Source organism: Myotis daubentonii, chromosome 7 (assembly GCF_963259705.1).
Source record: "Myotis daubentonii chromosome 7, mMyoDau2.1, whole genome shotgun sequence".
In the NCBI taxonomy this organism is placed as follows: Eukaryota; Metazoa; Chordata; class Mammalia; order Chiroptera; family Vespertilionidae; genus Myotis; species Myotis daubentonii.
Genome location: NC_081846.1, coordinates 26696524 through 26708773, shown reverse-complemented (window position 1 = coordinate 26708773; position 12250 = coordinate 26696524).

Genomic DNA, 12250 nt, shown 5'->3' with positions numbered 1-12250 from the left:
GAAATAGTATGGTGCTCATTTAATTGCTCGGTCCAAATCCTAGTTTATCCTCTAGAAAACAGATCTTAGGAACCTATGTGAATCCTGCAGGCATTATCATTGAGCTTGATAGTTTTTGCCACAAAAATAAAAAGCAAAATATAGTAGTACCTGCTGACTATGGAAAACACCATACATAGAACTTGAAAGAATATGATAAAAACAATCTGAGAGAGAAGTATGTGGTTATTACAATCAACAAACAGTGTTCAGTTATATTCCTTCCTTAAGAAACTGAGTTCTGCCATCTGCAGTAAGTCTTAATTTTTAAATATCGATGGAGGGAAATATCCATTCATTCAAGCTGTTTTAGAAAAAGCATGTAATTAGAGAATACTCTTTCTTGTACAAGAACTAGAGGCCTGGTGCACGAAATTCGTGCATGGCAGGGGGAGAAGTCCCTCAGCCCAGCCTCCAATCTGGGACCCCTTGGGGGATGTCCAACTGAGAGTTGGACATTCCTCTCGCAATCCAGGACCGCTGGCTCCTAACTGCTCACCTGCCTCTTGTCTGATCGCCCCTAACCACCTCTGCCTGCCAGCCTGATCGCCCTCAAACTGCTCCCCTGCCAATCAGATCACCCTCTAACTGCTCCCCTGCCGGTCTGATCACCCCCTAACTGCTCACCCCTGCTATCCTGATCACTCCTAACTGCCCTCCCCTGCCAGCCTGATCGCCCCCTAACTGATCTCCCCTGCTGACCTGATCATCCCTAACCGCCTTTGCCTTGGCCCCTGCCACCATGGCTTTGTCCGGAAGGATGTCCAAAAGATGTCCAGTCTAATTAGCACATTACTCTTTTATTAGTATAGATGAGTAAGCCCTAACTGGTTTGGCTCAGTGGATAGAGCATCAGTCCAAGTACTGAAGGACCCAAGATTCAATTCCAATCAAGGGCATGTATCTTGGTTGCAGGCTCAATCCCCAGTAGGGGACATGCAGAAAGCAGTTGATCAATGTTTCTAACTCTTTATCCCTCTCCTTTCCTTTCTGTAAAAATCAATAAAAATATATATTTTTAAAAGAATGAATAAAAGCCCTGATATACCTTTAATTCTTTTTTTATTTCTGTCTTTCTCATTAGTGCTACAAAACAGTCAAAATATTTCATGACTACAATAATCTGCTCACAATTACTTTTCTAAAAGATGAGAAAAGAAAGACTGAATTTATCCAATTTATACATACGTACTTAATAGTTTGACATTATTAAAAGTTCCCTGAAGAGTTGAACTTGAAACACAATTCATGCTGAACTCAGAAAGAGATTAAATTTGTTCCTGTCCAGCTTTTATTAAAAGATAATTCTCTGTGGCTCTCAGGTTTACATTCAAGAAATATCTCTCATTTTTTTCCTTTTTTTTTTTCAAAAAAAATTCTCCTTCTGCAGTCACCTCAAAATTCTTACACTTGAGATATCTGAATCTGAGGACCAATTCAAAATCCATTCTTAGCAATGATAAAAATTTCATTCTGCCCTCTGCCCAATACCATTTTATGATGTGTAGATATAGAAATAGGTATAGACAGATATATATACCTGTCTATATAGGTAAGAGCATTTTTGTTAAGAGCATTCCAAGAAATAGAGCACACCTTTCCTTTCAGGGGCACAATTATCAGTCATAATTTTAGTCATTCATGAAAATTGTTCCTAACTCCATCCAGCATTATTCCAAACCACACCCTTTCTCCTTCCTTTCCCCCATAACCTTGAGGGTTTTTAATTCATACAGGGTTACTTGAGATAAGGAGCTCATTTCTGATGGAAAGACAGGGTGCAAGCAAAACTTTCTAACAAAGAGAAACTTCACTCTCTAAAACACCCAGAAGATTCTTGATTTTTGAAATATTATTTTGTGCAATAAGTCCCATTCTTTAATACAAGAAAAGCATTCAGTATTGGGGAGCAGAAGGGTGAATGGATAGCTTAGAAGCAAACAACTCTTAGGACCAGTTGCTATAGCATTTATTGCACTAGCAGAAGTAATTTGCTAAATGACCATGGTCACATGTAACAGTTAAATGGGTTTCCAAGAAGTGAGCCAATTCCTCTCTTCATATTTATCTCATCTACTATGTGGATGATTTTTTATTGTCCACACAAACTGTGGCCATTTTCATCTCTGTTGTTGTCTTTGGTCATAGCCCCTGCCTGAGCTGATTGTGTGGAAATCTGCCATATCATTATTAAACACAGATACTCCCTCCTCTTTTAAAACAGAAACTCCCAACATACATCCTAAACCAGACCGTACCCTTTTATGTAATGATGTTTACTTTGAATGTATATTAGTTCACACAAACACTCCATCCATGCTTTTGTTCCGGCCCTCCAGACCAGTTTAAGAACCCATTGTGGCCCTCGAGTCAAAAAGTTTGCCCACCCCTGTACCAACTCATTCAACTGTTCCTCCCAGATATTTACTTCTTTCCCCCTTCAAGTGCTTAACATTTCTTTCTTTCTTTTTTAATGTATAAATTGAGTATTTACTATATCAGCAACTTTTTTATGCCCCAGGATAGTCTTTTTTTTTTTAATCTTTATTGTTAAAAGTATTACATATGTCCTCTTTATTCCCCCATTGGCCTCTCCCAGTCCTCCCTAGAGTTGCATTGAAGTTCAGTTCCAGCCTCAAGAATCTAACATTTAAAGGATCTCTTCAGAGACCATTTTAAGGAAAGACAGCCCTCTGAACACTGGAGCTCCAAAATTGGAGAGTGCCTCAGTCTTCCCAGCCTTCCCTCCCCAATCCCTGAAACTTCATATAAAGCAGTGATTCTCTATCCTGGCTGCAAAATAAAGTAAACTGGGGAGCTGTAAAATTCCCATTGGCCAGGCTGCGCCCTAGACAAGTTATGTCACCATCCCTGGGGATGGACCTCCACATTCGTATTCTTTAAAGTAAAGCAACCCCACTGATTCCAATGTATAAGCAAGGTTGAGAACCACTGTTGTAAAAGTGAGGGGTTGCTAAGACCAATGCTGCTTGTCATGAATCTTGAGCCCTAACTCCTGCAGGCCCATGTGATCTTAGGCAAAGTCACTGGGCCTCTTTAAGCCTCAGTTCTCCCATTGGTAAAATTGAGATATTCTTTGGCATGTAGTGATTTCATGAGCTAGTAAAGCCTCTACTATAGTATCTAGCACCCAGGAAGCACTCAAGAAACAATCACAATAGGAGGAGAAGTAGCAGGAGAATGTACAAGACATGCCTTCAAAGAAAAGTTAAGTAGAGACTCATTCCCACTCCCAATCCTGCACAGGAAGTTAGTGGCATTGCGCACCTGGAAACCATGTTTCTTGAGTCATGGTACCATACGATTTCCACGATACCACAGTCCCACCCTCGGTAAACTCAGCCCTCCTGACGCTGTTTGGTGGCAACAGAGACTTTATATAGTAAATAAGACTGAATATGGCCCCAAAGATATTTCCCATTGAAAAACTATGTTTGAAATCTACTTTTTGATTATACATTGGAAGAGTTCATTTCCTGTTTGTTTGAAGACTGGAGCAACTTCAAAAGGTTTCCATGACCTCGGAGCCGTTTCTCACCCGTTTCCTTCAGAGGCCCACAGAGGACCTCCTCCCGCCGGGACTGTCCATTACAGAGCTGCCGGGCTGCCCAGAAACCCTGGTGAAGTTGCAGCCATTCTTGTGAAGATTTCCCAGACAAAACTCTACACAGACTTCCTTATGCCAGTGAAACAACATCATTCTCCTGCCCAGCAGGACCTCAGAACACAATGGGTGAAATTAACAGAATAAGCTAAGGAATAGGCCGGTGAAATCTATTTATGGAGCGAAAATCACTTTGAGAAAGTATTGGTTACAGTCAAATACATACATTTTGACCATTTTAGAAGGCAGTCTGCAGTCAGAGCTTTCAAAAGAAGATTACAAGCCTTTAAGTTAATGGCCATTTCCAAAGCTACTCACTGATAAGCACTTGGGCTGAGTTAAATTTTGTTTGCAATCCTATGACACTCTATGCAAGATGCTTTATTAACTTTATTAATTTATTAGGCCACATGATTATGTCTCTAAATTTTCCATAAATGCACATCTCTTGACACTTCATCTGGGGATGACTGCCCTGAATGTCAACTCTCATCCTTATCAAACATGACAAGAATATTCAGAGGTTCAAAGGTCACTTACCTAGTCCATATCATATCACAATATCCACACAACACTTCACATTGTTTCCTTTAGCTATCCTGACCTGAGGTCAGCACAAAGTGTGGTGAACATACAGGTCAAAACATGTCCTGCTGTTATGAGAAAGTGTTCTTTATTCCTAAAAAATAAACACAAAAACCAATCTCCCTTCCTGGAATAATGAGGTGTGAGATGCGATCCTTGGAACCAAAGCAGCAATTTTGTCACTAATCTTGAGATTAGTCTGAGTGTAAAAGCAAAAACCACACTGAGGATACCAAAGAGAAATTTTATAAAGAATCTAGGACTTTTTAAATATATATATTTTTTATTGTTTTCAGAGAGGAAGGGAGAGGGAGAGATAGAAACATCAATAATGAGAGAGAATCATTAACTGGCTGCCTCCTGATGCCCCCACTGGGGATCGAGCCTGCAACCCGAGCACGTGCCCTGACTGGGAATCGAACCATGACCTCCTGGATCATAGGCCAATGCTCAACCACTGAGCCACGTCGGCTGGGCAAATTTTGGAGTAAATAAAATACACAAGCCTATTTTTTGTTTTGAAGAACATAAGCAAAATCTACATAAAGTATAATACAGTATGTGAAAATGTCACACAGCTTATCAACAAATTTGTCTGTGTTTATCTCATCTCTTGTACTACCCCACTGAAGAGACTATTAGCTGCTATTTGATGATATGAATCATTTCATTTGCAGCTAACTTTGACTTTTAACTAGGTAAATAAGCTAAGAGATAGATCATTAGCCCAATCTTGAACGTTTTTATTTTGAGCCTCCTACTTGTTTGTCAGTGATTGAAAAGGCTATAAAACAAAATGTTTTTGTTTTTAATATTATATTTGTGTTAAACATTATATGACAGTAAAATAAGGAAGTAAATGTAAGAAAGTGGTATCAACCCTGTTTGTTAAAGGTATTTTAGCTATTAACATCAAAATATGTTCACAACAGACACTACTTAAATTAACAGTATTTGCCTAATAGGAAAATAAATACTCCACCAGATGGTCTCAGTTACATTTGCACTATTTGGTCAATATGTTTTACATTTGCTTTAGGAAAAAAGAACTCAGTGGATTAAGCTAAGGAAATCACATGAAATGAAAAGCTGTAGCTCTGGTCCTACGCCAGCCTAATCCTGCTTACCTGTGCACCTGCTGCCCTGCCAAGGATCTGGGCCATCTTGATTCTAGCATGACCCTAAGCCTGGATATTGTGCCAAATATATTTCACTAGAAGCAATATTGCTTCTTCACTAATTATAAGCAATACTACACCTGAACACTGGAGTCTTTTGATAAGGAGACTATTCATATATAACATTTACCAGATGATAAATGCCTTTTGGTCTCAGAAGTTCAAGAAGGAAGGGACTTCTGTGGGCATGGAATTTAGTTGCTTAAGGTAAACCCAGGCACCAATATCAGTAAGCAATCACTCAGATCTTACAAGTCACTTCCACAAAGTCATATTGCCACTCAGTGATAAAGACAGCGTTTAAACCCAGACAGTCTAGCTACCATGGGATAAACCACTATTTGTACCATTCATTGTACTATTCTGTGGCTTTCCAAGCCTCAGAAATCATGGACATGTGTGCATATGCCTTAAAATAAGTCTGCTCCACACGGTTTTCTCTGAGCTTGATGATATCTTGAAATGCCATTGCGGGTTCCATTAGAGACTGACTCTAGCTCAAAGGATCCCAAAATGTTGCATAGGTCCCCAGAATTTCCATACCCCAGTTAGCCAGTGCCCAAGCCAGTGCCCAAGACATCTCAGATTCACTAGAATGGCCCAAGAAATGGAAACAAAATCCCACTAAGAAAGCACACTAATTTCCCCAGTGGAACCCACTCAGGAAAACATCCTGATGTTAGTTAAGCACACCAGGGAGCCAACATTTATACCAGACAGACTTGAAGGAAAGTGGAATGAAATAATGGTTCATCCCTGCAACTTCTCTCATTTTCTAAGCTGAGGGGCCATGTACATATCGTTAAAGGTACCAAGAATAATACCCAGCTCTGCTCATAGAAGCATGACTTTCAAAAGCCCAAAGGTTTATATCAAAAGTACTACAGGTTTATATCCACAGCTATTTGCCTCTACAAGAGCCTGCCTTTCAGAGACATGTGGTTGCCGGCCTGGCCTTGCAGAAAGTCTGTTTATTTACCTACGACATCTTAATTTAGCACCCACTCTGGGTGAAGTATGGTGTCAGTGCTGGGATTGCTGCAGTGAATTAGACAGACTGTTCTGGTGTTTATATTAGAGCTGAGGAAGCAAAGAGATTTACCAACCAAGTGATCAAAAATACATAAAATAACTCCTTATTGTAATAAGTCTTAAGAGGAAAATACATCAAATGTTAAATAGAAAATAATTAGGTACAGCTTTTAGGGACTGAGGTTGAAAGATGAGATGGAGTCAGCTTTTTTTTTTTTAATCCTCACTCGAGGATATTTTTTCGTTGATTTTTAGAGAAAGTGGAAGAGAGACAGACAGACAGAGAGAAATCTCAATGTGAGAGAAACACATCAATTTGTTGCCTTCTGCATGAGCCCCAACCAGGGCCAGGGCTGGGGAGGAGCCTACACCTAAGTATGTGCCCTTGACTAGAATTGAACCCGGGACCCTTTGGTCCGCAGGTCAACTCTCTATCCACTGAGCCAAACCAGCTAGGGCTGGCACCAGCCCTTTACAAAATGGAAAAGGTCATCCAGGGAGTGGGAATAATTTATATTTCTGGTGCTGACACTTATCCTACCCCAAACCCATGGGAACCATTTTCCCACTACCAGTGTCCCTTAGTCTTTCAGGAAGAAAGAATAAACAGTATAGTGTCAGATGAGTACTAGGTTTATCAGAGTGATCACTTCATCAACACTAATAAAAGAGAAAAATGGCAATTGGCGTACTACGATACCCTTTTCATTGGCTAATCAGGGCTATATGCAAATTAACTGCAAACTAAGATTGGCAGTTAACTGCCAACTAAGATTGGCAGTTAACTGCCAACAAGATGGCGGTTAATTTGCATATGTAGGCACAATGCAGGGAGGCAAAAGGGAAAGCAGGAAGAAGCCCCCTGCCACTGACAGTGATCGGAAACCCAGGGGGGAGCTAAGAGCTGGGGGGCAGGGCAAAGGCGGCCCTGGGGCCGCCTTTGCCCTGTCCCCCAGCCATGATCAGAGAATCAGGTGCCTTTGCCGCCCTGGCCAGTGATAGCAGGAAGCAGGGGTGGAGCCAGCGATGGGAGCTGGACACAGTCGAAGCTGGCAGTCCCGGGAGCTAGGGGTCCCTTGCCTGGGCCTAAAGCAGAGCCCACGATCGCGGGGCCTCTGCAGCTGCGGGTCCCTGCTGCCTGAGCTGGACGCCTCAGCCAGAGGCGTTAGGCCTGGGCAGGGGCGGAGCTTGCAACCGCGGGGAGCTGGGGGTCCCCTGCCCAGGCCTGACACCTCTGGCTGAGGCCTCAGGCCTGGTCAAGGGGCCGATCCTGTGATTGGTGATCGGAGGGTGATGAGGGTCAACTCCTCTGGCCGAGGCATCAGGCCTGGGCGGGGGCTAGAGCCAGTGATCGGGGGGAGATGGGGGTCCCCTGTCCAAGCCTGACACCTCTGACGGAGGCGTCAGGCCTGGGCAAGGGGCCGATCAGGTGATCGGAGGGTGATGGGGGTCTACGCCTCTGTCAGAGGCATCAGGCCTGGGCAAGGGGCCAATCCTGCGATTGGAGGGTGATGGGGGTCAACGCCTGAGGGCTCCCAGTATGTGAGAGGGGGCAGGCTGGGCTGAGGGACACCCCCCCCCCCCGACACCCAGTGCACGAATTTCGTGCACTGGGCCCCTAGTAAGTTATATAAATGTCTAACCACTGGGTTGTACACCTGAAACTAATATAATATTGTATGTCAACTAATTGAAAACTAAACTATTATTTTTTAAAAAAGAAGAAAAAAAGATTTAGGCATCGGAACTCACAATCACTTCTATCCCATTCAATTGGTCAAAGAGAGACCAACTCAGAATCAGGGGGAGGAGAAATCAACTCACCTCCTGATGCGAGGATCTGTGAAAATCTGGAGGCAAGATTACCACAGAGTCTACCCTCTGCTTCGTCACAATCAAAAATTGTCTTCAAACTCTATGAGCCTGCTGAATGAAAGTTAACTCTTCGCTGTCTATGGGGATTCTCAATGATTCCAAGTGTGAGGAGTGGCTGCCTGGACATGGCTGAATGGTCAATGAAAATAATGAGGTCATGGAAGGCTTGGGGCTGAAACACAGTGAACATCGCAGGAACCTGCAATGATTTCCGGACTACTAAGTATAAGTCTGAGAAAACTGCCTCCTTTATTTTATTTTATATATATATATTTTTTATTGATTTTTTACGGAGAGGAAGGGAGAGAGATAGAGAGTTAGAAACATCGATGAGAGAGAAACATCCATCAGCTGCCTCCTGCACATCTCCTACTGGGGACGTGCCCGCAACCCAGGTACATGCCCTTGACCGGAATCGAACCCGGGACCTTTCAGTCCGCAGGCCGACGCTCTATCCACTGAGCCAAACCGGTTTCGGCGAAAACTGCCTCCTTTAAAATGGAAATATATCCCTGGATTAACAAAAATCCCTTCAAAAATTTACTAATAAAATTAGCTATTATCATTAATGTTATTAATGACGATCTCTTTTAACAAATGATTTTTCTACAACATTATTGTCTGTGATGAGTCTCTTCTACTTCAATAAGTGAACTCTTCATTACTTAGAAGAAAAAACACAGACTCTGGATAATAATGCCATGTTTATTTTTGTGAGTGAGCCTAAATCCCTTCCTTTAGAAAATGAATGCAAACAGCTGTCTGCAGTAAAGTTCCTTTCAGAAGCGTAATGCTTTTTGGTTGGGCTTTGCCAGAATGTATTTGTTTTTGCCTTTGAGCAAGATGAGCTCTACATATGTTCTCAAAGCTCAACGCCCTCGGTTGTTTATAAGGTGCCCTCTTGGAATAATCCTGTGTGATGCATCTAATCCCAAATCAAAACAAACAATATAATATCTCTCATCATTGATTTCCTAAATATGTAGTAGGATAAATATTAATAATAATTATCAATGAGTCACTAGGCTTCAAACCTCTTGAGAAACAAACTAGATGATTTTGTTAAATGAATCCAATCTTATGTAGATCATTGGATTGGCCCGAGATATATGAAGAAAAGAGATTTGAGAAAAGTATCTCTAATCTAGTGATTATATCCAAAAGAGGTCTGATCTAAATCACTACTTCTCAAATTTTAGTGTTCATTAAGAATCTCCTGGAAACTTTAAAAAAAAATATATATATATGGATTCCTGGGCCCCACCCCAGAGATCCTAACTCGGTAGGTTTTGGGTGAAGCCTGCAAGTTTGCATTTCTAACCATCACTCAAGTGCTGCTGCTACTTCTAATACCTAAATCTCACTTTGAGTAAGGCTGTTCTGACCCAATGGGTCTGCAAAGAGTCGGCAAAATAGAGTCCCATTTTTATCTTTCACCTTCGTTCACAGGTGATGTACGGCACTATGCAACATATCCTTCCAATACAATCACCTGTGAATTCTCTTGAACTGGCTCTATGAAGGACCTTACCTAGTTATTGTTAAAAGCAGATTCTACTGAGATTTGGACTCTGATGTTGTTCCAAGCAAACCTTTTAACACAGTTCTGGCATGGTCTTTAGTTTTAAAACACCCAAATTAACTGAAGAATAATGGCAATCTGTCAGATCACCATTGTGTTAGATTGTTCAAAGGCCTAAAATTCCTCCCATCTCACATTTTGCCTTTGGGTGGGACTTTGTTGATTATTTATCCAAAACTCTAGTAGATTTTTCAACATCCAGAACTTGAGCTGGCCTCGTGACTTGTTTTAACCAATGAAATATGGCCAAAAGTGACGTTATGCAAGTCCCAGCCCATAGGCCTAAAAACACCTTGGAGCTTCTGCATTTGCCTTTTTTGGAAAATTGTCCAGAAATTGCCCTGATAGAAAGCTAATCTGGCCTCTCAGGGGTTATGAGACTGGAAGCGAACTGAGGCACCCGCCAGATGTGTACGTAAGGCCATCTTGCACTGCGAGTCCGGTGACCTCCAGCTGAACGCTGCTTGCTGAATGCCACTTTCTGAATGAGTCCTCCTGCTCCCTCAATCCTTAGAAGCATAAGAAATAATAAATCATTGTTTTAATCCATCAAGTTTTGGGGTATTTTATCAAACAGCACTAATTAACTGATATAGCCATTCTGAATGTTTCCATTAACCTGGGTAAGGAAGGATCCTGACAATCTATAACCAGGACAACAATAATAATGGAATGGCACCTCTCAGTCAGGGATGCCTGCAACATTGTGAAAAAGTCCACATGAATGAGAAGTGGTGCAATGCATTGGCCCATCCTCATTCTTCTTACTCAGAGAAAAGGTGCATTCATCTCTACTAAATGAATGAATGAATGAATCAGTGAACGTCATCATTAATTATTCTATGTCTAAAAGAGTAGATAACATAATGCCCTAGCCAGTTGGCTCAGTGGATAGAGCGTCAGCCTGTGAATCAAAGTGTCCCAGGTTCAATTCAGGTCAAGGGCACATACCTCTGTCACAGGCTTCTCCCCGGCCCAAGTCCTAGTCAGGGTGAGTGCAGGAGGCAACCAATTGATGTGTTTCTTTCACATGGATGTTTCTGTCTGTCTTTCCTTCTCTCTTCCGCTCTCTCTAAAAATCAATGAAAAATTATCCTCGGGTGAGAATTTAAAACAAAAAGAGTAGATAACAACAGCATAGTCAAGAAAAACACCCTCTGTTTTATAATTCCTAATAGATTATGGTCACTAACTATGGCTATATTCCATGTCTCCCACAATGCTGAGAGTATGTGTCTCCCTTCTAACTTTACTATCAATGTGACATATAAGCAGCATTTAAACAAGAGCATTTGCCCTTTCAGAATGTCTTTGTATGCTAGAAAGATAAATGATCTGTTATGTTTTCTCTGTGTTACAAAATATAACAATTATTCAGATCCTAATGCACCCAGAGTCTGGGAAACAAGGCAACTGTCTTCTTCTACTTTATAAGACAACTTCTTCATTCTTCTTTTCATTAGATTACGCGGGCCCCAGGGTACTCTCTTTCTAATCTTTTGCCTCTTGTAGGAGGGTTTTCTTATGTTTCAAGGTTTTATTTACTTATATATACCTCAACTAATAGAATTGTCGAATCCCTTGGAAATTAAAGCAATTTAAAGAGTTTATTGTTTAACTTTATAATTAAATTCCCCAAGTCCTCCCATAATGTGGTACTCCTTACAAAGAAATATTCCCTGTTGAAAAATAAATAGACTTGCACAAGAGCAATTCTCAGTGTCTACTCTATTATCTCCCAGCAAATTACCTACTTTGCTGATTATCTGCTGAAAACTTAAAACTCAAGTTTTAAGAAAGTGAGAGCGAAGGTACTTGCTCTACTATTACCCTTCCAGTGATGTTTTGCAAAAGTCTGAAAGCTCTTAAAATGTCATTCCTTTGCTGGTTTGTAATGCCCCAAGTTTTCCAAAAATTATAGAAATTTCCTGCTAGAGTCATCAGCACATGGTCAGAGTCTGACCTTTTGCAAAACTCAAAGAAATATTCTCCAAACTCCTTTAAAATCGTATTGGAATCGATATCTGGTAAAATGAAGAAAATAGGGTATGACTTACACTTTAGTAATATCTCCTTACATAGTCCCTTAGTCATAGACCTGAGAAAGATAACTTATAATCCTACCTCACCTTTGTAAAATCCTTTATAATTTTTAATTTCATTCAAGGGATTGAATTTGATAACTGTGAAGTTAAAACTCATTTTATTGTTCCCTCTTTTTAAAAACAGACTCTGAAGCCCATTATATCTTACAATTTTGTAAGAGACATTTACTGTTTTGGCCTGGCCAACGTCCAGCCCCCCTCTCTAAGTCAGCACATGGTCTTCCTTCAG